The sequence below is a fragment of the Ostrinia nubilalis genome, chromosome 4 (genome assembly GCF_963855985.1).
Source record: "Ostrinia nubilalis chromosome 4, ilOstNubi1.1, whole genome shotgun sequence".
In the NCBI taxonomy this organism is placed as follows: Eukaryota; Metazoa; Arthropoda; class Insecta; order Lepidoptera; family Crambidae; genus Ostrinia; species Ostrinia nubilalis.
Genome location: NC_087091.1, coordinates 5,185,657 through 5,206,770, shown reverse-complemented (window position 1 = coordinate 5,206,770; position 21,114 = coordinate 5,185,657). Strand labels below are relative to the sequence as shown.

Sequence of the window (21,114 nt, the reverse complement as noted above, 5' to 3'; positions counted from 1 at the left end):
TTTATGCCCATATAATAAGCTTAAAAATATATAGTAATCATCGGACATATATTCTTGTAGTCCATTAATGAAATAGATTCTTGAATTTCATTACCATTATTGAGTAAAATCTAAAAATAATTTGGCAAATTTGAAGATTAACGTCACATTTTGATCGTGTTTTTTGGTTTAAAAACACAGCATAAACTGCAATAAAAGTATCCCAAAATAAAGAATATTCATTGTAGAATTAATTTCTACAGTTATTGTTTAAATATTAGTAACCACTTTGTCAAAATATTGATGTGAATATCAGTATAAATTACAATGCGCAAGCCGACATCGATTAGTATGGCGCGAGCGCCCGTCAAGGCAGGACCTGTGTCATTTTTCCCGCCGTGACGTTTACGTGCGTTCGTGTCGTAAAGCGGTGATTTGTACGGCGACCAAATACATTTGATACTATGCCGAGAGGCTGTTTCGAGTCGGCCGGCCGAGCAGAAATTGAAATGATGAATTTTAATTTCTTTGACGGATCTGGGTGTAACTATGTATAATATGTAGGTACCATGTATTTAATTTAATAAATAAATTATAAAAAAGTATATCCATTATGATAGCACCCTTAACACAAGCATATTGGTTGCCTACTTTTGGACTAGATGACGCTGTGAAATTGTCCAAAGATTTGTTTATTTATTTATCCGCTTTGAGTTTTGTTTCGTGAAGAAGAAAAAGAAGCGTTTTGTTTTGTTGTTAAATCTATACTAATAAAAGAGGAAAGATTTAATTGTTTGTTTGTTTGTTTGGAGGCAATAGGCTCCGAAAAAAATTTCTTTCACGATTTAGAATCCTAATTTTTTTCTATGTAGGCTATAAAATATTTTCAAAAACTTTAGTCCAAAATCTTTGATAAAATTCGACGTTTAATAAATAAATTAGATAACATGTTAATACTTTTTTTTTCAGTACGATTTTAATACTTGTTTTTCAGAAATTCTACGATTTAACTAAACTTCTAAAGTGTTTATATTTTATGCATAATTTATTAACTTCTAAAATATACATATATCCTATTGATAGATGACGTGCTTCGTATTTTATTAAAATTATTACCTGACTAGGTTAAAAAGGTGTGGAATGTTATTTTGGAGATAACTTGGTTCCATAGAAATATAGAGAGATGCTAAGTAATGCGCTGAGTTCGAAACTCAGTGTCGTATTAGAAATTCACACACACAAAGAAATCAAATTATGTGCTCATTATCCATTGCGGTATCAGTATTCAACGTTCGAATAATCTTTAGTACTATGCAAGCAATATAAACTGTTTACATAATGACGTCGCTACTGTCATCATTGCTTTCACAAGCAATATGTTCCAATTTGTCCCTTGTCAAATTTCCCTTTAGTTTCTGTGATCTATGCTTGTTTCTAAGTTGATATCAATGAAATATTCCTTAGTACTTTTGATTTAAATTATTTTTTTTTATTTTGACACGTGTTTGAAAAATCAAGGGCAGATTACAATAAAATAACAAGTGAAAACGTAACATTGCATTGCAACTCGCAATTTCGCAATATTGATGAGGAGATTCCATTGGAAAGTCTGTATTAATTCCTAGGATTCCCCTAACACCATCAAATTCAAGAGAATTCAAGAGAGTGCAGTTTCCCATCTCATGCTTAGGGACCACGGTTTAAAATAGTGTGGTTGCATAGAGCCTGCAACGGGCAACCGCGTGCGCAGCTGCTCATACTAATTTTCGATACAAAAGCAAGTGTTGGCGCCCGCCGCCCACACGAGTTTTAGCGGAGTTCCATATGGTAGCGGGAGTAGACTTAATGGAAATCTATGCTTCTCCGACGACCAGTTGTATGTGGAATACTCCAGAGTATGCGCACACAATAGCCTGGTGATTTTAGCACCTGAAGGAAAAACAAAAAAACATTGTTTACAAAGAAATCTGCGGCAGGTGTAGTGTTTTAATTTTGTTTTAGAAAGATCTCATAATTTTGTAAGTATTCAAATATTTAAACATAATGATGTGTAGATTTTATATCAAAAAATATAATCATTTAACAAAATTAATTTTCTTAGAATATTTTAATTCTATTAGAACCATTTTCCACTTCATCGCAGAAGAAGTCGCGGGCAAAAAGCTAGTATGAAATATGTAGTATTGCCCGCGGCTTCACCCGCTTGAAATTTAGTTTGTCACAGATCTTCATAAATTATAGCCTATACATTGTTATTCTGGTCGACGCCAGGGATGGATGAGCGTCGCTGTCGCTGGCGACAGGGTCTTCTGGTTCAGGGTTCATGGCGTAGGTCTCAGGCAAAATGAAATCCACTCGTAGAAATTAATAAACTCAGTGTATTAACGAAAATAATTACACACAGCACTAGAGTCGTATCGGAACTGAGTGAACCAAAGGTCTTGCGATAGGAACGTCCGACCCGAGTGATAAGTTGAACACAGACTGCCTAGTACTGCTGTACTGTACTGTAAAGTTTCATCAAAATCTGTTCAGTAGTTTTTGCGTGAAAGTGTAACAAACATCCAGACATCCACACAAACTTTCGTATTTATAATATTAGTAAGACTAGTAAAAAGTAAGATAGTAAGATGAATTATTTTAGTTATTTGCTTACTTATAATAATATTTATTTATTTATTTCTTAGCTCTGTCTGATAATGGATCTGGAGGAGATGCAATGGCCACCTCCGTAACAAAACAATAGAACCATATGGAGTTTGGGCTTGTGTGATTCGCCTTGACGAATATTTCGTATCCAGGGTCCGATGATGGAGCTGTAAGGGGGCAGATTTTTTTTTTCACTATGTGACTGTCTTTATTTTGTACTTAATATATTTTACATATTATACCTATTCGTGTTTCATTATTCGTATCCAGGGTCCGATGATGGAGCTGTAAGGGGGCAGATTTATTTTTCACTATGTGACTGTCTTTATTTTGTACTTAATATATATTTTACATATTATACCTATTCGTGTTTCATTATGAATCGAAATATAAAAGACTTAATAAACTCTATTAAAAATTTAAATTAATTAATCAAGTTTGAATACCTCATTCTACCTTAAAATTAATAACTTAAATCAAGTCTTAATACGGTCACGGCTCAAGATTTTTTTGTCCATTTCAGCGTTCTTTTTACTATTTTGACGTTGCGTTGACAGCTTTTACCTAAATTCGCGCGGAATATTTTTGTGAAATGGCTCTTAATGTAAATAAAACATAATTTACAAACACATTTTTTTTTTACTGGGTTACCATAGTCAACAAGGAATCCTTACCTCCACCTTCCTAAAAATGTTATAAACGTTCGATCATTTGTAAATTCGATATGACGCGGATGGAGGTAAGCTATGATCTAACTTTCCCCCGGGACAAACTTGACCTTCACTGATTGGGTTTTTATTGGCGGTCAATCTGTAGATCCTGGCTACACAGGAGTTGCAGCGGTGGGAAAGAGGGTTGGGAATAGTACCTAGTTAGTTTGATATAAAATAGGCTAGGTACTCAACTACATGTTATACGAACTGTATGTTTCCCAAAAATAAATATAAAATTAATCTTAAAGCTATTAAAATTCTGTAACAATCTAGTACTCTCTCATCTGTGATTCTAGTTTCATCAAAATCCGTAAGCCGACGTCAGTGTTACCTAATGGTAAGGTCTGCCAGGGGTACAATTTCATAATTACCTATTTGATTAATTATAATTAAATAGGTAATGAGGATCATTTTGATTTTTAGCTGTGAATGCAGATTTATAGGGCTAAGAAATCCTTAATATACAGTCCAAAAATTTTTGTTCTACGACTAAAATTGACGAAGTTATGGCCAAATTACTAAAAAAGTTCACTGACCGCCCGGCGCGCGCGGGAACGATGACGTCACTATATCGGATCCGAACGCTGCCGGCGTACTGCGCGGATAGAAGATATTTTTTTCTAGCTAAACTATCAGTTTTAGAGAAAAACTTGTAATGACATTTATTCATCAGAATAAAGTAAGCTATCGATAGGTAATTTTTTAAAATAGAAATTGTGAAAAATATCCCAAAAAATCCGATTGGGGAACGCGGAAACGCGATTGGGGTCTTCGCGGTGGTATATTTGGCGATTTATTAAAATAAAGTGTTCATAAGTGTTGTTAGAGTCATATCTTCTTCCAAGTAAAATATAAAAATGTATAAATTAATTTATTTACTTCTAACAATAAGGTAATAGCTGAGGCAGATACACTCTGCCTAGGCTACAACACATTGCTATGTAGATCATTTCGATGTACACGCAATACCTACCTGTTATTTAGTTTTTCTGAGTTAAACCTACGTACTTAACTATCTATTCGCCGTTCCCATGGGCGAGCCAGCTGCTGCAGCAAAGGACAGCTGCTCCCTCCTGGAAAGCTGTTTAATCTTAGTATAGAAGCTGGGTATGACTCCCCCGCCCCCCTCCTCTCCCCAGGTGCAAAGCATGACTTCCCCCTCGGCCAGAAGTTGGGTATTATTCGACGACACATACTTTACTAAACATTGCTAACCATCTTCATAACACTACATAACAGTTTTTGGTGAGTAATGTTAATAAAAAAGCACTTATAAATTATAGGCTATAACTAATTAAGTAGGTGACTTACATAATTTAAGCAAAAAATATTTATCGCACTTAAAAGTAGCGGTTTCACACGTGTCTCGGGCTCTCGGCCTCGGTCAACCTACTTACTGGTAGGCGTTAGTTTAGTGCGTCAAAAAAGTTCAAACTTAAACTCAGGAACTCACAAATCACAATACAATACAATTTTCTTATCTTTAGAATTTACTACAGTAGATTCTAATTTAAGATGTACAAAGCTATTCCGTAAATTCGTTCGTTGCAAAAATGGCGGAAATGGAAATGGACCTAGTGCCCGGAAGTTACAATTTTAATTAGTTCTAAAATAACATTAGACTAGAACTATTTGTGTTGAATATTATATAAATATATATTTTTTCACTTTTTTTTTTTTAATTGAATGACGCTTAAATTACTTACAAATATATTATACAAAATATTGGAAGCAGAACTTACAACCGGAAGTTACAATACGTGTTTTACTTGAATTATAGCCCGACCAGGAACATAAAAACCCTCGCCATGTTGCGGAAAACTAATGGTACTAATTTCTTTTAATGGCAACAGTAACTGAAAACTTCATTGACATGTCACCTTGCATGTCAGTCTATTGCTGTCAAAGTGTAAACAAACTTTATTTTAAATGTGCACAGTTGATTTTGTGAATTAAATTGCTAAAATCTTTTTATAGTCGTGAAAGAAAAGTGGTTCATAATGTGTTAAAGTATTTGTCGAAGAGAAATACTAAGGGTTCGGACAATATTTTCATTGAATAATGTTTCCGACAAAGGTTGTCAAATTGACTGACATGTTTATCGCATAGTACAGTCCACTATGAAAATTAGCTGTGGTTTGTTTCAACTACCTATTTTAAAAATTTTTGTCACTTTCTAAGTGTTGAATTTAATGGAATTGGGAAAGAAGTACCGAGTTTGAAGCGTTCATGAGCAAACATTGCAGTTGAATATTCAAGTTCTGAATTTGATTATTGATGAATAATAAAATAAATCCTACTACCTCGATTGATGGTTTCATTTAATTTATTTAAACCAGGTTACCTATAATAATATTTTTTCGTTAATTTATGAAAATATCAAATTAGCCCGTAATCCTGAATCCTGATACATAAAGTTAGCCTATTAATTTAACACAGGTACGACTGTACTCAGTGTTGCACTATCAAATGCAACTGACGCGCCTCTATGCCAGGGTTTTTATGTTCCTGGTCAGGCTATAGTTAGATTATTTTGTTTAAAAGTTCTTACAGAACTGGAAATGTCTATACCTACGCAAAAGTGATTATGTACAAATTTTTTTTCATTGTAGGCTTGCAGAGTAATTTGCTCGTAAGGCAAGAGCAGATTAGGTATGTCATATTTACTGAGTTCAAAAATGAGCGTGCCCTATTAGGCTTAGATTGATCTTAAAATTTGTAATTATCTCCAATCAATTTATGAGCCTGTAGCTGCAGTCCATACTCTCATCTGTGCTGCAGCCGCTGCAGGGCTGCAGTCCAGTTGCATTGTTTTTTTTTAGTGGCGTAACCTAGCGCCCTCTGGTGATTGGTCAACAAAACATATTTTCTTTCTTTTTAATCTGTGCAAATGTCAAAGTGATACTAGTGCGTCCATGAGTTGAGGGCAGCCAATGATATTAAAGAACTTTTGTTTTTATATAATATCATTGAGGGCAGCGTACTAAAATACCACCTACTGTTCCAACATACTACATGATATTGTGATATTATCACTATAGGAGTATAATTATGCATGTTGAAAAAAGGGGACAAAGTACCAATGGTCATTTAAGCAAAATGATGGTTGATGTCACAGTTTACTCGGAATGAACTGAAACTTTATTATTGATAAAATCATTACAAACAACATATTTTATACAGTGTGTCCGGGCATGTAGTAATCAAACTTTAAGGGCGTATTCTATGGTCAATTTTATCGATGAAAATACTTCAAATTTGGGGCTTGACCCATTTCTCGCAAAATTACGAGGATTTAAGTTTTTAATTTTTAGTTTTCACCTCTTCCTTTAAAAACAAGTGAAAACGTGGGTAACTTAACATTAATAAGCAAATATTTTATATCATACGATAGCCAGTAAAATTATCTATTAGTAAAAGTAGAAAACAGACACAAGTTTCATACATTTTAAGGAAGTAAGAATGGATTTAATTAGAAAAAACATGACTTTTTTCACTTCTTTTTCAGTTATTTTCCAACACAAGAAAAACCAGGTCGTTAAGGTATGTTTTATTTGCATTGTATTATTAGTATTTGAGCTATTCTACAAAACGAATGTAAAGGACAATGACCAAAAGTGGTCCAAATGTCCACCACCAATGAGACCTATATTGGCTTATAGTCCATTAAATAGAGATTAACTTTCAATATGGGACGAAAAAAAAATGAGCTGTCAGTAAAAAGTTATAACTGTTTTAAAAATTGTAGTAGTTTACGCGCTAATCTCAGGAACTACTGGTCCGATTTGAAAAATTCTTTTTGTTATGGATAGCCCATTTACCAAGGATGGTTTTAGGATAAATAACATCACCCTACAACCAATAGGGGCGGAGCAGTAAATACAAATGTTGTAAAAATTAACTGAACCGGGAACTATTATTCAAACTATTTTCACGCGTAAAAGTCGTAAGCACAGTTAGTAATATTTAACAAAATTCATCTATAACATGCGTAGATTACTCTAAAATGTGCAATGGATAGAATGATATCAAGAACATTTTTCGGATGAAAAGGTAAAAAACAGACTTTTCATTCAGTCATAACTTTTTACTGACAGCATATTTTTGATTGCGGTTTGGTTATAATGAATCAGTATTTAGTAGACTATTTTACTACATAGGTCTCGTTAGTGGTGGACATTTGGACCACACTCCATACATTTTTGGTCATTGTCCTTTATTAGTCTACGTCAATTAGTTTCGACGTAATTGTTGAACAAAGATACTCCTTCCTTCAGAAATGGGTCAAATTTAAATTATTTAAATTTTCATACAAATCGGATTTTATAAAATTTATTTTGTATGAAAATTAAAAAAAATAAAATCATGATATCAAATTTCTGACTTCACCATACCATTTATATGACCATGTTAACATGGGCTAGTGTCGGCTCATATACCCATTTACCTAACACCCTGTATATTATTTTTAATTCTCAAATATTTTTTGACCTTTTTTTGTCGATAAAAATAGGTCTAGTTTCACCTATTTTCATATGTGCACTTTATCAAGACTCACACTGTATAAATAATCTCCATTAGATGTGAATTATGTTTATGAATAATACCACTTTGCTAAAATAACTTAATACCTAATTTAATATCACATGATGTCTTTACATCACTAAAGAAAGAGTACGTACACGCACAGATTAGAGAGTATGTCTAAAGACAGATAGGAAACGGCCCTAGTATTGGTTAAACGATAAACAAACTGGTACCGAGCTAGATTGTCCAGTAGGTGGCGCTGAATACAATATGGCGTCTGCCGCCCACAGATTAAATATACCTGTCATACTTTTTTATGATCCGTTCCTTTTCATGTATTGCGGTTAAAAATAAAACTATTGAAGTATCAAATGAAACTTTATTGATGAAATATAACATGAAATATTTTGTTTACGAAAATCAATAAGCATTAAAACTATTGGATTTTAAAAGATTACAGTTACTGTTGTGATTACAGTAGGAACATTGTTTTAGTTTTTACATAATGTACTCACGGCTTGACATTTGTATGTAACTCATACAAAATAAGTTGCGTTATGACTTATAGTAAAATAGTTTTTAATGTTCTCCATAAATTCACACGTTCACTCTCACTTTGGTTCTGTCCAATCCAATTGCCACTGTAAGCAGGCCAGATCTACACGTTTCTCACCACCTGTAAAATATATGAAATATTTGTAAAAATGTGTACTTGTCAATCAATTACATGTACATTCACAGAATCTGGATTCCACCAATCTGTAATTAAATAATTAACTTTTATTTGATCCTAGTTGAAAAGCGTCAGAGGATAGTGTTAGAATCATTTTGAGGGTGATTTAAATTTTAAGGGTACTTACCAAATGTTCTTATCAACAGAAGTATTAATACAAATCTTCCTAATTTAATGCATTTATGTCATGGCATAACTTGCAAATGAAATGAGTTCATTGTTTGTAATCAAGCATTCTTGGTCTGGTTTTATTGCTTATATAGGTTTCTTCTAAACTTATTTGAATAGGAAGTAAAGGTTGGTTCATCTGGATTTTAAGTAACAGTTGACAACAATGATCAGCACCGGTGATTCCATAGCAAGCACTTTTATTGTAATTGCAGCTTAACACCTTATAAGTTCGATATTAACCTGAAACAAATAGGTACTTAGATTCACTGCATAAAACACGTATCATCATTCACTGTGTCCTGCAATCTATGCCTGCAATGTACCTACGTGTATTGTATTTTGGGTCCAAACTACAAAGTATGTTGTTACTCCATGAAACGATCCATATTTAGTTTCCATTGATTTAAATGGAGTTATGAATGATATTGTAATGAAGATTTAATCCTTTGTGTGGTTCAATACTTGATAAAACATGATGTTGCTGCAAGCTGCAAATTGCAATAACCTTTCTCGAGTGGATATCTTAGTTGAGAGAAATTTCTTCTTAAAACAAACATCAATCCAACTGGCAATCCATGCACATGTAGTTCTTATTAATATTGATTGAGAAATTATTGATTTTAATTAGATAAAAAAACACGTTTTTTCGATGAAAATTTTTGACGTTTTTTTTTTTAATAATGTCACAGTTGTAGACTTGAGACGGAACTAAATTGATTAAAGTGAAAATTACGACTTTGAATTAATATACTTTTAAATAATCATTTCATTTACAGAATGCAAATAGATTCAATAAAATAATTTATAAATAAAAGTTGAAGTTGTAATTCGAAAATGTTTACTAACTTGATTCCAGACACGCAAAAGACCATTGTCGCATAAAGAACAACTATAAAAAAAGTCACTTCCTCTCGGAACTGTCAAAAAAATTCACTCTCTATGGAGCTGTCAAACTCTATGGCGTTTCCACCCCGTGCGTACACGCACGCCATCGTCGCGTTTGTGGTTGTGTTGCGCTGCGCAACACGTCTTGTTTCATGAAGTTTATTTTTGTCTGCGTCATTCGTGTTTTGTGATTACTTTTCGCTGAAATACCGACACATGCGATAATTATTTGTTTTTGTGCTTTATTACTTAATGTTCTTCAGTGGTTTCATTTTCTCTTCCAGACTTAGTGTAACTTCTACTGAACTTTGAAATGTGATAACGTTAGTGCCTTCAAGTTTTTGACAAATTCAAAGTTTACATGTGAAGATGTTTTTCATCTGCCGTTTTTATTAGTGAATTTGCTACGACTTTACAACCAGTGTATCGTGCTAATGTAAAATTCTTCAGGATGAAGACGTTAACTCTTACCAAGGTTTGTCCCTAAATTGTTTTTTTCTTACTGCTCTGCCAATAATCATTTCATCACACTGCTGAACTAAGTATTTTGTGTTCTACAATAATCAGAATGTGTTTTTTGTTTTACTGTAGTAAAATATTCATTGAATAAGATGCCCACCTGTAGAAAAACATCACATCCCATAACCACTAAGTATGTGCTTGTAAAAAACTTAAAACAAAGTTTGATTTAAGTTCCTTGTTTGAAGTATGGGTAAGTACAAATCTAATTAAAGTTAGTTATTTGTTACTAAAGAGGTAAATAGTGAGATTATAAACTATTCAATAATTTATATACAGATTTAACCACCATTCTGACAAATGTCCATATCAAGACATAAAATTCATGTATTTTGGGCTAGGTTGGCTAGGTTATATATTGGATCAGAATTTATTTTTGTGAAAACCTTACCTAAATAACCTCGAAGATCAGATATTTGTAGATCTATGTCCAAAACAAAAGATACACTTAACACATTGATGGACAGTAATGTCCACAGGCGTTCAGGTAGTAAAGGATGATATGACAGAATGCCTAAAGACGTCATAGTTTTTACTTATTTTACATTGACACTACTCACATAGGCAATGTATGTGAATAAGTAGTGTCGTATTGGGAAGTAATTCTTAACCTGTACTGTCCACCGAAGTGTTAAATCAAGGAATCTAAAATAATTTCTGCATTATATTGTAATATTGTATTAGTTCTCAATAATTTAACATCTTTACATATCCTGGACGTAATATATTGTTGAATAAATGTTTGAAAAGTCAATGATTGGTTGATTAATTATCATAATATGGGTCATTCCATGACAAATGTTACCGAGGGTGAAAAACTAAATATGTTCTTTCCGCATTTAATCTGATGAATTTTGAAAGTAAATATTCCAAATAATAATATGCAACAAAAAAAATCTGGGAGAAACAAGTAATTTTTAAGTTATTAGTCTTCAAAGTCTATACTTAAGTCAACTGTCTGAATGATCATTTTCTATCTAATTATTGGTAAGACAATTTAAAAAAAAACTATCAAACTGTAAACCGTTTTGCCACTATATGATTTGAGGGTATTTTTTTATCATGGTACTGGTAGATTGCGTCATACATAATCCCAAAAAAATTGATAATCATCAAGTTTAAAGCGTGTTTTCTTGTTACTTTGGCGATGTAACACCCGAAACAAATAAACAGGTATTTGTTATCGTATCATAGTTAGATTACAATCTAACCTAACCTAGCCCACTGTTATGTTTAGAAACTTAAAATTCACTAGATTTCAGTTTTTTGATGATTGTGATTACTTTTTCATCAACAGTATGAACGTACATCCATCACAGACAAGTCAGATTTATGTGTAGTAGTGTGATAAACTAGCTGTTCCCCACGATGTTACCCACAGTAAAACGTAGCCTATGTACTCCATACCAAATTTTATTAAAATTGCTTAGATGTGAAGAAGTAACAAACATACACACTCAGAAACTTTCGCCTTTATAATATTAGTGCGATTAGAGATTTTTGTGCTACTTCCATGGAGACCAGAAATGACCAGATGATATTATCTATACTATCTATTAATATTATAAATGCGAAAGTAACTCTGTCTGTCTGTCTTGCTTTCACGCCTAAACCACTGAACCGATTTTGATGAAATTTGGCATAGAGATAGTTTGATTCCCGGGAAAGGACATAGGATAGTTTTTATCTCGTTTTTTGAAACACGCGCGTGATAAAGTTTTTCTGTGGCAGACAAAATTCCATGCGGGTGAAGCCGCGGGCGGAGAGCTAGGAGAGCTAGTAATGATATAAGATATCCATTGGCGTATCTAGTTCTTTTTCAGGGCATAGAATAGCTCATGAATTAGGCCCAGAACACCGTGTGTTTTGGGCCTTAGTATTCTCAGCTACAATACGAACAATGGCCCAATCAAGAGGCTAAGTGTGGATTTGATTGTCCTACTAAATTAATTTACTAAGATCAGGGGGAGGGGGTGGTAAATAGCCTACTAACAGCAAAGTATATTCGCCTTACAAGGTCCTGGACTTTATTTCCACGTAGTAAGCAGTGTTAAATTGTGGTAACTGAAGTTAACCACAAGTATAATCCAGAGTTCATCTTAGGTGTAACTTTTTATTAATAAGGGGGCTAGTGTTAATGTGACGTAAACAAGAAACCAAATACATTGACACATATTCGTACTTCGTAGTGGTGTAACCGCGAGTAGACGTGCGTACATAATAGGTCGTACTTTGAATCAGGTCAGGCGCTACGACCTTTCCGTGTGCAGTTTTGGGTCTTTTCCATAGGGCACGTACCCGGGTTGCGGATAGGGGAACGCTCCCTGTCATTAGGGGTATTGGTTTACCGGCACAGACAGAAACCTAAACGCAGCAGCCGGGCTAGGATGCGCGCCGTGATATAGTTATAGTATTCTTTTCGACGTCACAATGTATTGGCAAAATCGACAAAATAGCGTGATAACCGCTTATCGCGGCGCGCATCCTAGGTCTACAGGTCTCGTCAACTCGGCGGGCCTGTCAGGCAACCCGTAACCCACAATTGAGTAGCATTTCCCGAGCCCACGATGCAGGGGATATCTTTAAAAACCCGTACAGGTGACTGATGGGGCATTTGCGCGCCTCAGCCTACTCCTCTGATCAGCAGAGCTGACTGAGCAGCGGCATAGAGCAGACCGTAACCCGCTACGGCGGGCTAGGGTTCCTGTTGTACTGGTGAAAACCTCTATAAAAAGCAACTGTAGAAACCGTCGAAGCCAGAAAGCCTGAGAGGCTCCGGTAGATACCGTTGGGTTTTAGTGGGTACTGAGTAGACCCTATGTGGGTAGGGGTCGTCCCCAACGGCCAGTGGATGCGTAAAGCATTTCCCACAGTCATTCGAGGTCCATATGTATGTCATACCAAATCACATATCATCACATAGAAAGAAGAAGTATAGAGTGGTAAGACGCCACACGGTTCCTCATTTGGGACCGCTTTCAATATTTTTTATCAACCGACCTACTTCATATTAGCACAAATATTAGCCCCTTTCGGGGTATTACTATTCGCATAGCCTCTGCTCCGCGTCAGGTGTCAAGTCAGTGTAGTGACAATACGTTCCGGTAGTGCATTCGTTGCGTTCGCGCACGCGACAATGTAATGCTTGTGTTTGCAGAAAGTTTTTGCTTTGTTGAGAATTGTATTTTCGTTCCAGTTATTTAAAGTTATTTATTTCTACATTATTAGGGTATGAAAACAACGTCAAAATGATGAAATTTTCATAAATGATTGAATGAATAAATAAAGCGAGCCTGAAATTTTCATCATTTTGACGTTGTTTTCATACCCTAATAATGTAGAAACATCCATTAAATGGTATGGAAGGTATGGAAATTTGTAATTCAATTACATATGTATTAATATTCACATCGTTTATCGAACTCAAAACTAAGCAAAACTTGTAATATGGTGACCTATGTAGAGTCGACTGAATTTTTTGACTGATCTCTTCACCCAAACATGTGCCCCAGTGTGGGATTCGAACCCACGATTTCCGCATTTGTTTACCATCTCTAATCTTCTTTTTAATTCATAGGCCCAGAAGCCTAGAACACCTATCAACGCATGACGTAAATGTACCTCTACCTAAATTAGTAAAAAATTTTGGTATCGATTTATTCCTAAACTAGTAAAGAAATTAAATTTTCCGCAGTCGGAATAGAGAAAAATCGATAGTCTTTAAAACCTTCAATGAGTCGTGCATGTCGTGTCCGTGTAACAATAATATCCATTGTCATTTACCATAAGAAGCCATGGAGTATGGATCGTATTGAATGGATACGCGACTTACAATCTAATTAGATTCACCGTCTTGTGTGTCTGTCATAGGTTACACTGGAAACTCGGCGAGTGCGTAGAGTTTACCTGTGTTATTATATGCGTCTTTTTATTATGTACGCCGTATTGTATTGTAAGGATTCATTTTGTCAATTCCTGCACGTACGGGATTTAGTGGTTCTACCTACTAACACCGCATAACTCCGTGCATTTTATTCTTATCGTCACGGAAGTTGTCAGTTTTTAATGATTTGCATCAAGTATACTCGTTGTAGAAACCATAGACGTTTCAATGAAGTTCAGATAGTTAAAAATCACCGTCCTTCCGTGCCGTTATCTTGTAGAATAGCAATTTGGCCCGTAGAACCTACCACCCGGTCGTTGCCTCAATGAGTCACAGATTGCACGCGGTGAGTTGACTCAATACAATGATTGCGACCAGTCTCAGGTACCAATTTTTAGCATCTTTTAACATTACTTAACTTCTAAGCTTGATTTACTAAACGTTAAAACGTCTGTCTTGACTGTGAATGTGATTCTCAGCTTCCACTTATACATGAAATGTGTATTGTTTCAGATGACTTAAACACGCATTTGCAAAAACATTGGCTGTACTGATTATTCCAACTCAGGTATGTATTTTATAGTTCTTTTTAATTGATTATGTATGTATGAAATTATGAATAATCGCTTCCCATTAATGCTGCGAAGGTACTGGTACTTGGATAGAAAAAAAACACTGGTTTCTCAGCTGAATATTGATATTTAATACATTATTCCTGCGATATTAATGTTCTAGTAAGGTCAGACAATCATCGAGATGTAAAGGATATCTTAGCTGTGCGAGTGGGTCATTCAGGCCTTGGTCCTGAATTTTTAAGTAGTCTATTAAGGCGGCAGTGCCCGACCTCGGTTCCCGTGCGCTTTTCACTCGCTGATTGCGTCTTTTTACTTTCTCACGGCGGTTTCACCATAAGAGGCCGCTTTATCAACACAGCGCTCGCGGCGGACACTTGCCTCGCTAAGATTTCCACCTGTGTACTCTGTACCTTCAATATTAACAGCTTACCGAGACAGCCTCAGCTCAACGTCTTGTCAGTCCGCGGATGCAATTCCCGTGATACGTACCAAACTCAAATTTTGCTCTACGTTATTCATGTTCAAGCTAGTTAAACGGAATTTGAATCCATCACACAAACTTATTTAAAGATATAACGTTATGTAGGTGCGCTTATGTGTATTTTGTGTAAAAATAATTATGTATCAATCAATAGACTTCAATGCAGTTTTGGACGTAGAACTTTTTACTATTGGGTAGCTTTATGTCTTCCACAATGACAATGACTGTGAAAAATATCTGCAACTTCCATGGATAAGCAAACACCGATTCAGTGAGTAGAAATTGCAACATTCGTGTTTATTTTAACATATTAATCACTATTTTTACTGCCCAACTCTGAATGACTGACCAGTTCTCTGTCGGGCAGTCGGGCTCGTCTAAACTTTCACGATTCTGTCTCGCACAGGCATTTGCTACAACCAGTTTTTGCCTGGTGCTTTCGTTTGTTTCTGCGGATCATGTTGCTCACCGCAAGGGTTACGCCCGTGACGCCGGAAGGCGGGTGATCTCTGGCTCAGGTCTCAGTGCGGATATTATCCTATTTCCAAGCAGTATTGGTTCCCAATTTATGTAGCTGAAACTTAAGTCTCATTAAAACATTAAAATAGATGTACATTTTGTACATATATTATGCTACTGATAATCTTGAATAGGTCAGTAGACTATTAATTATAAAACTATGTACTTAAAGTTCCAGTCCCAACCAATAGAGAGCCCACCATAATCAGTGAAAGTTTTTGTCAACTTTTGTCACGCTCGTACTTGTTATGTAGGCGCGGCCAAGTTTTCTACCACAAATAAAATGTACTTATGAAGTGGAATTCCACAAATGGCTAATTGTGGTAAAAGTTACAAATTCTAACGGAAAACACAGTGTAATCAATGTAGAGTCAATTATGGACCAGCAACTATTATTTTCGCTTGGTTGGTGGTATGGTGGACATATCCTATACTATAGGCCCTATGTATATTGCAAAGTAAGACTACTTTACAATACAATACGATACATATTCCTATTTCATCTCAAAGGTAATTGTATGTTAGATACCCGTAATATTTCTACAACTTCATTCTGAGAAGCAACACAACCCGCCAATTTCAAAATCATCAGAGAGACTCATGATACCTCATCGTAATGCTCAAAACAGGGACACCTGAAGCAAGATGTTCTTAATTAAGAGTTCTCATAATAACAAGTGGTAAGGAACAATGACCGTAGGGCGACACTAAGGGGGCGGCACCAGCATTGGCGCAGTACACCGCGTCATCGGAGCCGATTGCTTCTAATTCAATTAGGCTGCAAGTGGAGCACGCATCGGACTCCGACTTAGGCACACACAACACACACTTACACATTACATAAAACGAATATTTGCCTAGTGAAACGTCGACAATGAGCCAACATTTATGAATGGAAACCGATGTCGGCACGTTTTTGTTTGTTTTCTCTTTGACCATGCGTTTCCGTGCCGTTTGGCTTATGAAATGTGTGTAATACATTTACGGATACGCTTGTAAAGAAGCCCTCGTAGCCGGCATTCATTTAAAAATGATACGCTGCTTGAAACTCCGTTAAATACAACAATGCCAACACAACACAATGTGTGAAAATTTCGTTATACCCATCAAAACGTAAGAGGGTACTCTATATTGAAATAACGAAATTACGTATTATTTAACACTTACGAGCTGCAATACTAATTTGGGAAACAATGGCCTGTAACAACATCTCGCTTTGTGCAGGCCAAATGGCGTAAGACCAGTATTGTCCATGATTATCTTTTTTATTTTTGCTCTTTGCTATTTTGATTGCAAAACAATGATAGGGTTATCCAAGTAATAAATATTTCATGATTCCACCATAAATATGCTGAAAAGAAAACAAAATTGTAATGTAGGCTGTTACCGAAATCAGGCCAAATGACATTTTCCGTGTCAGGCTTAACATTGAAGGGAACCTGCGTGAGGTGAAACGGTTCCAATTGCATGGAGCACTCGGTACCAGGCTCCGCCCGACCCTCGTACGTGCCCGTGGTCGATATAATGTGTCGGACTGCTCTGTTGCCCGTTTAGCCCCTTTCTATCAAATAACGACTGTACATTGGGAGTCGCGAAACCTAACTGCTGAATGGCGATTAGCAAGCTTTGAGGACCCGTAGCCCCTTTCTATCAAATAACGACTACGTTGGGAGTCGCGAAACTTAGCTGCTGAATGGCGAGCTTTGAGGTCCCTTAGCTAGCCCTTTCGTATCAAGTAACGACTCTACATTGGGAGTCGCAAAACTCAGTTGCTGGATTGCGAACTTTGAGTTCCCGTATCCTTTTTCTGTCATGTAATGACTCTACATTAGGATTCGCAAAACTCAGCAGCTGAATTGAGAGTTTTGAGTTCCCGTAGCCTTTTTATCTCAAGTAATGACTCTACATTGGGATTCGCAAAACTCAGCAGCTGAATTGCGAGTTCTGAGTTCCAGTAGCCCCTTTCTATCAAGTAACGACTCTACATTGGGAGTCGCGAAATTCCGCAGTAGAATTGCGAGCTCCCGTAGCCCCTTTCCAGCAAATAGCGACTCTACATTAGGAGTCGCAAAACTCGGCAGCTGAACTGCGAGCTTTGAGAGCGAACGCGCCGTCCGGTCACGGTCATCCGTCCGAGCGCAAATACCGATGAAGTTAGTGCGTCACACTTTTCTCTTCGCCGAAGCCCAGTCTGAGAGACGTGACAGCGTGGCACCCGCAGTTGTGCGATCGGCCGAGTGCCAATGTTTCGTCCTCTCTCTGACGCACCGGAACGAAACCCGACTACTAACATTGCCCTACTATCACTTCGCCGACGACCAGCTCTCTAAATCTATTGCTAATAACATCTTGGAGACATTTTGTTTCTCAAATTTCCATCCGTTCTCCGATCCCATTCAAAATAATACGGTCTACAAAATACATATTCGTCTGAGCGCTCCATTGTAATTTGATTCCTCGCGTTATGTCACGTCCAGTTTGAATGGAATGCGCGGGTCACCAGCAGGCAGGTGCAGTTATTTGCAACTCGTTATAATCCCGCAGAGTATTGCAAATTATTGTGGTTGCGAAATACCACAATCAATTATTAGCCTCATAATCTTGCTTAAAACCGAAAAATTGTTCGCTAGGTTAGGTCATTAGAAACCTTTGAGTGTTCAATCAAACCAAGGGTATTTAAGAGAGCAAAAAATGCACACGGTAAGTGAAGTTCAGGGTGGAGCTCGGTGGTCGACGCCGAGTCTCGCGTGCCTTCAATGTGAGTCATATTACGCCTATAGGTTGGTGCCTTGGCATTCCACCTATTAATACGATGCGAACTCCTTAGTTATGCATATGCATCTATGGCTCTACATGCATTGCATTAAAGTCTTCATTTAAACTAGAGTCAATACGTATCATACCAATTAAACTAAATTTTGATCTCACGATTAGCAATCAGGTTAGTAGTTATTGCTGTAGTGACAAATTTCTAAAATATTTTTCTGCCAAGAATGCAGCAATGTACCTAGCAAAATATCATTGGTCGCCTGACATCACCCTTCCCATATTGATAAAGGTGATCTAAAAACTCGTTGTCCGTCTATAAATGAGGGCACCGTTGATACAAAAGCCGGTTTTAAAATATAAGCTGTCTCCGAGATAAGGAGTGAGCTGAGACGGAGCATCGATGTAAAGATGAGTATACGCCGTCAATTAGTATTGCGTGACAGACTATAACAGTACAGTCGCATTACATAACAGACATGGGAGCTTCACACAAGGGAGACAAGTTCTCAGGCCTGCAGTCTCGGCTACGAGTCGCGATAATCAACCGACCCGCACACATGAGTTTCACGATTCCCGTAACTTGACTTAGGTAGTTGAGCACGCGATTATATTAATGTCACATCCGCGTCGTGTAGCACACGATGCGTGCCCGGCAGGTTACTTGGGTCCCGTTACAAAAATATCACGATGAATAGAATCCATTTACTTTGGGCAGGTAGTGTTTATTCAATGTAACAGATGGATAAATTGGACATGGGGCCGTCCATAAATTACGTCATCGATTTTTTCAGATTTTAGACCCCCCCCCCCCCCTACAATCATCCTATCGTCATTTCTTAATGACCCCCCCCCCCCCCCCTCTCCCAAAATTGACGTCATTACCAGTTTGACGAAATTAAAACATTTTTTTAATAGATAGAGTGATTCTTAAGGAAGGTTTATACAGTGTGAGTCACGTTAAAGTGTACATATGAAAATAGATGAAACTAGACCTATTTTTATCGACAAAAAAAAAGGTCAAAAAATTTTTGAGACCTTTTTTTTCATTTTTTATACATTTTTTTTTCCAATTACTTATTGTAAAGAAAACGTAATAACTTTTAAACTAAGCGGTATATCCTGATAAAATAAAAACAATAATAATGCTAAATAACAGGCGATACTAAAAAAATATATAAAATACACAAAAAAGGCTAACAAATAATAAAAAATGATACTTTTTGAAAAAAATCTGCTTTTTAATTCGTGTTTTTTTGGTTATTTCATAAATTTCTCCAAAAAATGCCCCTATAACCGGTAGTTTTTATTACTTTGTATTATTCTCTATCGTATTACCTTCGTAAAACCAAAAATCGCATGTCTATCCCTATCACAACGTTTGCAATGATCGTTTGAACTAAGCCTCTCCGGGCGCGCCATTCAAAGCTTCGTTAACAACGAAACTGAAAATGGCTCTAGATTTGTAATTTTGATAAAGACAAGTTAGATTTCAAATAAAAACAAAAGATTTCGAAGTAAAATAAGCATTTTAGTTAAAATTAAAATTGTCTCTACCTGTAGCGGAGAATAATGTTGTGGCAGGCCTTTGTTCAAACGATCATAGCAAATGTTGTGATAGGGATAGAGACATGCGATTTTTGGTTTTACAAAGATAATACGATAGAGAGTAATACAAAGTAATAAAAACCACCTGTTATAGGGGCATTTTTTTGGAGAAATTTATCAAATAACCAAAAAAAACACGAATTTAAAAGCAGATTTTTTTCAAAAAGTATCATTTTTTATTATTTGTTGGCATTTATTGTGTATTTTATGTATCTTTTTAGTATCGCCTGTTATTTAGCATTATTTTTTATTATTTGTAAAAGTATCATTTTTTATTATTTGTTGGCATTTATTGTGTATTTTATGTATTTTTTTAGTATCGCCTGTTATTTAGCATTATTACTGTTTTTATTTTATCAGGATTACCGCTTAGTTTAAAAGTTATTACGTTTTCTTTACAATAAGTAATTGGAAAAAAAATGTATAAAAAAATTTAAAAAAAATCTCAAAAATTTTTTGACCTCTTTTTCTATCTATTATATAAAAGAAAGTCGTGTTAGTTACTCCACTTATAACTCAAGAACGGCTGAACCGATTTAGCTGAAAATTGTCAGGGAGGTAGTTTAGAGCCAGGAGAAGGACATAGGATACTTTTTATCCCGTTATTTATTGCCATTAAGGCGGAACAAAGTTCGCCGGGTCAGCTAGTTGTCGATAAAAATAGGTCTTGTTTCATTTATTTTCATATGTACACTTTAACGTGACTCACACTGTATGTATAATACATGTAAGTACCACGGGCGAAGCCGGGGCGGGGGCGGGCACCTAGTATTATATGTAATATTATTGTTAGAGTATTTTATCTGTAGTTATTACTGTATTTGTGTACATGTATGTTGCATGTATGTTTATTATGAGTTATTTTAGTATTGTACGCGCCTTAGCCGCCTCTCACATTTGCAGTCTCACTTACTAGGTGTGCTGGAAGAAATTTCTTTTTAGAAAAAAAATTTTTGTACGTGAACAAAAAACTATAAATAAATAAATAAGAATGACGTCAATTTCGAAACACCCCCCCCCCCCTATCTATCATTTACCGTCATCCGCAGACCGACCCCCCCCCCCCCCTAATTTAGAATGACGTAATATATGGACGGCCCCCATGT

The 21,114-nt window shown here is 35.9% G+C and overlaps 1 protein-coding gene and 1 long non-coding RNA gene across 2 annotated transcripts in view; one reads left to right on the top strand and one right to left on the bottom strand.

The window, feature by feature from the left end:
- Positions 1-8,048: 8,048 nt before the first annotated feature.
- Positions 8,049-9,461, bottom strand: LOC135088538 (uncharacterized). The gene is made up of 3 exons (XR_010261054.1): positions 9,100-9,461; positions 8,729-9,012; positions 8,049-8,544 (listed from the first exon to the last, which is right to left on the bottom strand). It is a non-coding gene; the product is annotated as an uncharacterized LOC135088538 (long non-coding RNA).
- Positions 9,462-9,754: 293 nt separating this feature from the next.
- Positions 9,755-21,114, top strand: part of LOC135071340 (afadin-like) — a 32,173-nt gene continuing 20,813 nt past the window's right edge. Inside the window, exons 1-2 of the mRNA XM_063965132.1 lie at positions 9,755-10,132; positions 14,573-14,627. The gene's annotated coding sequence lies outside the window, so the exon portion shown is untranslated. The remainder of the gene's footprint in view (positions 10,133-14,572; positions 14,628-21,114) is intronic.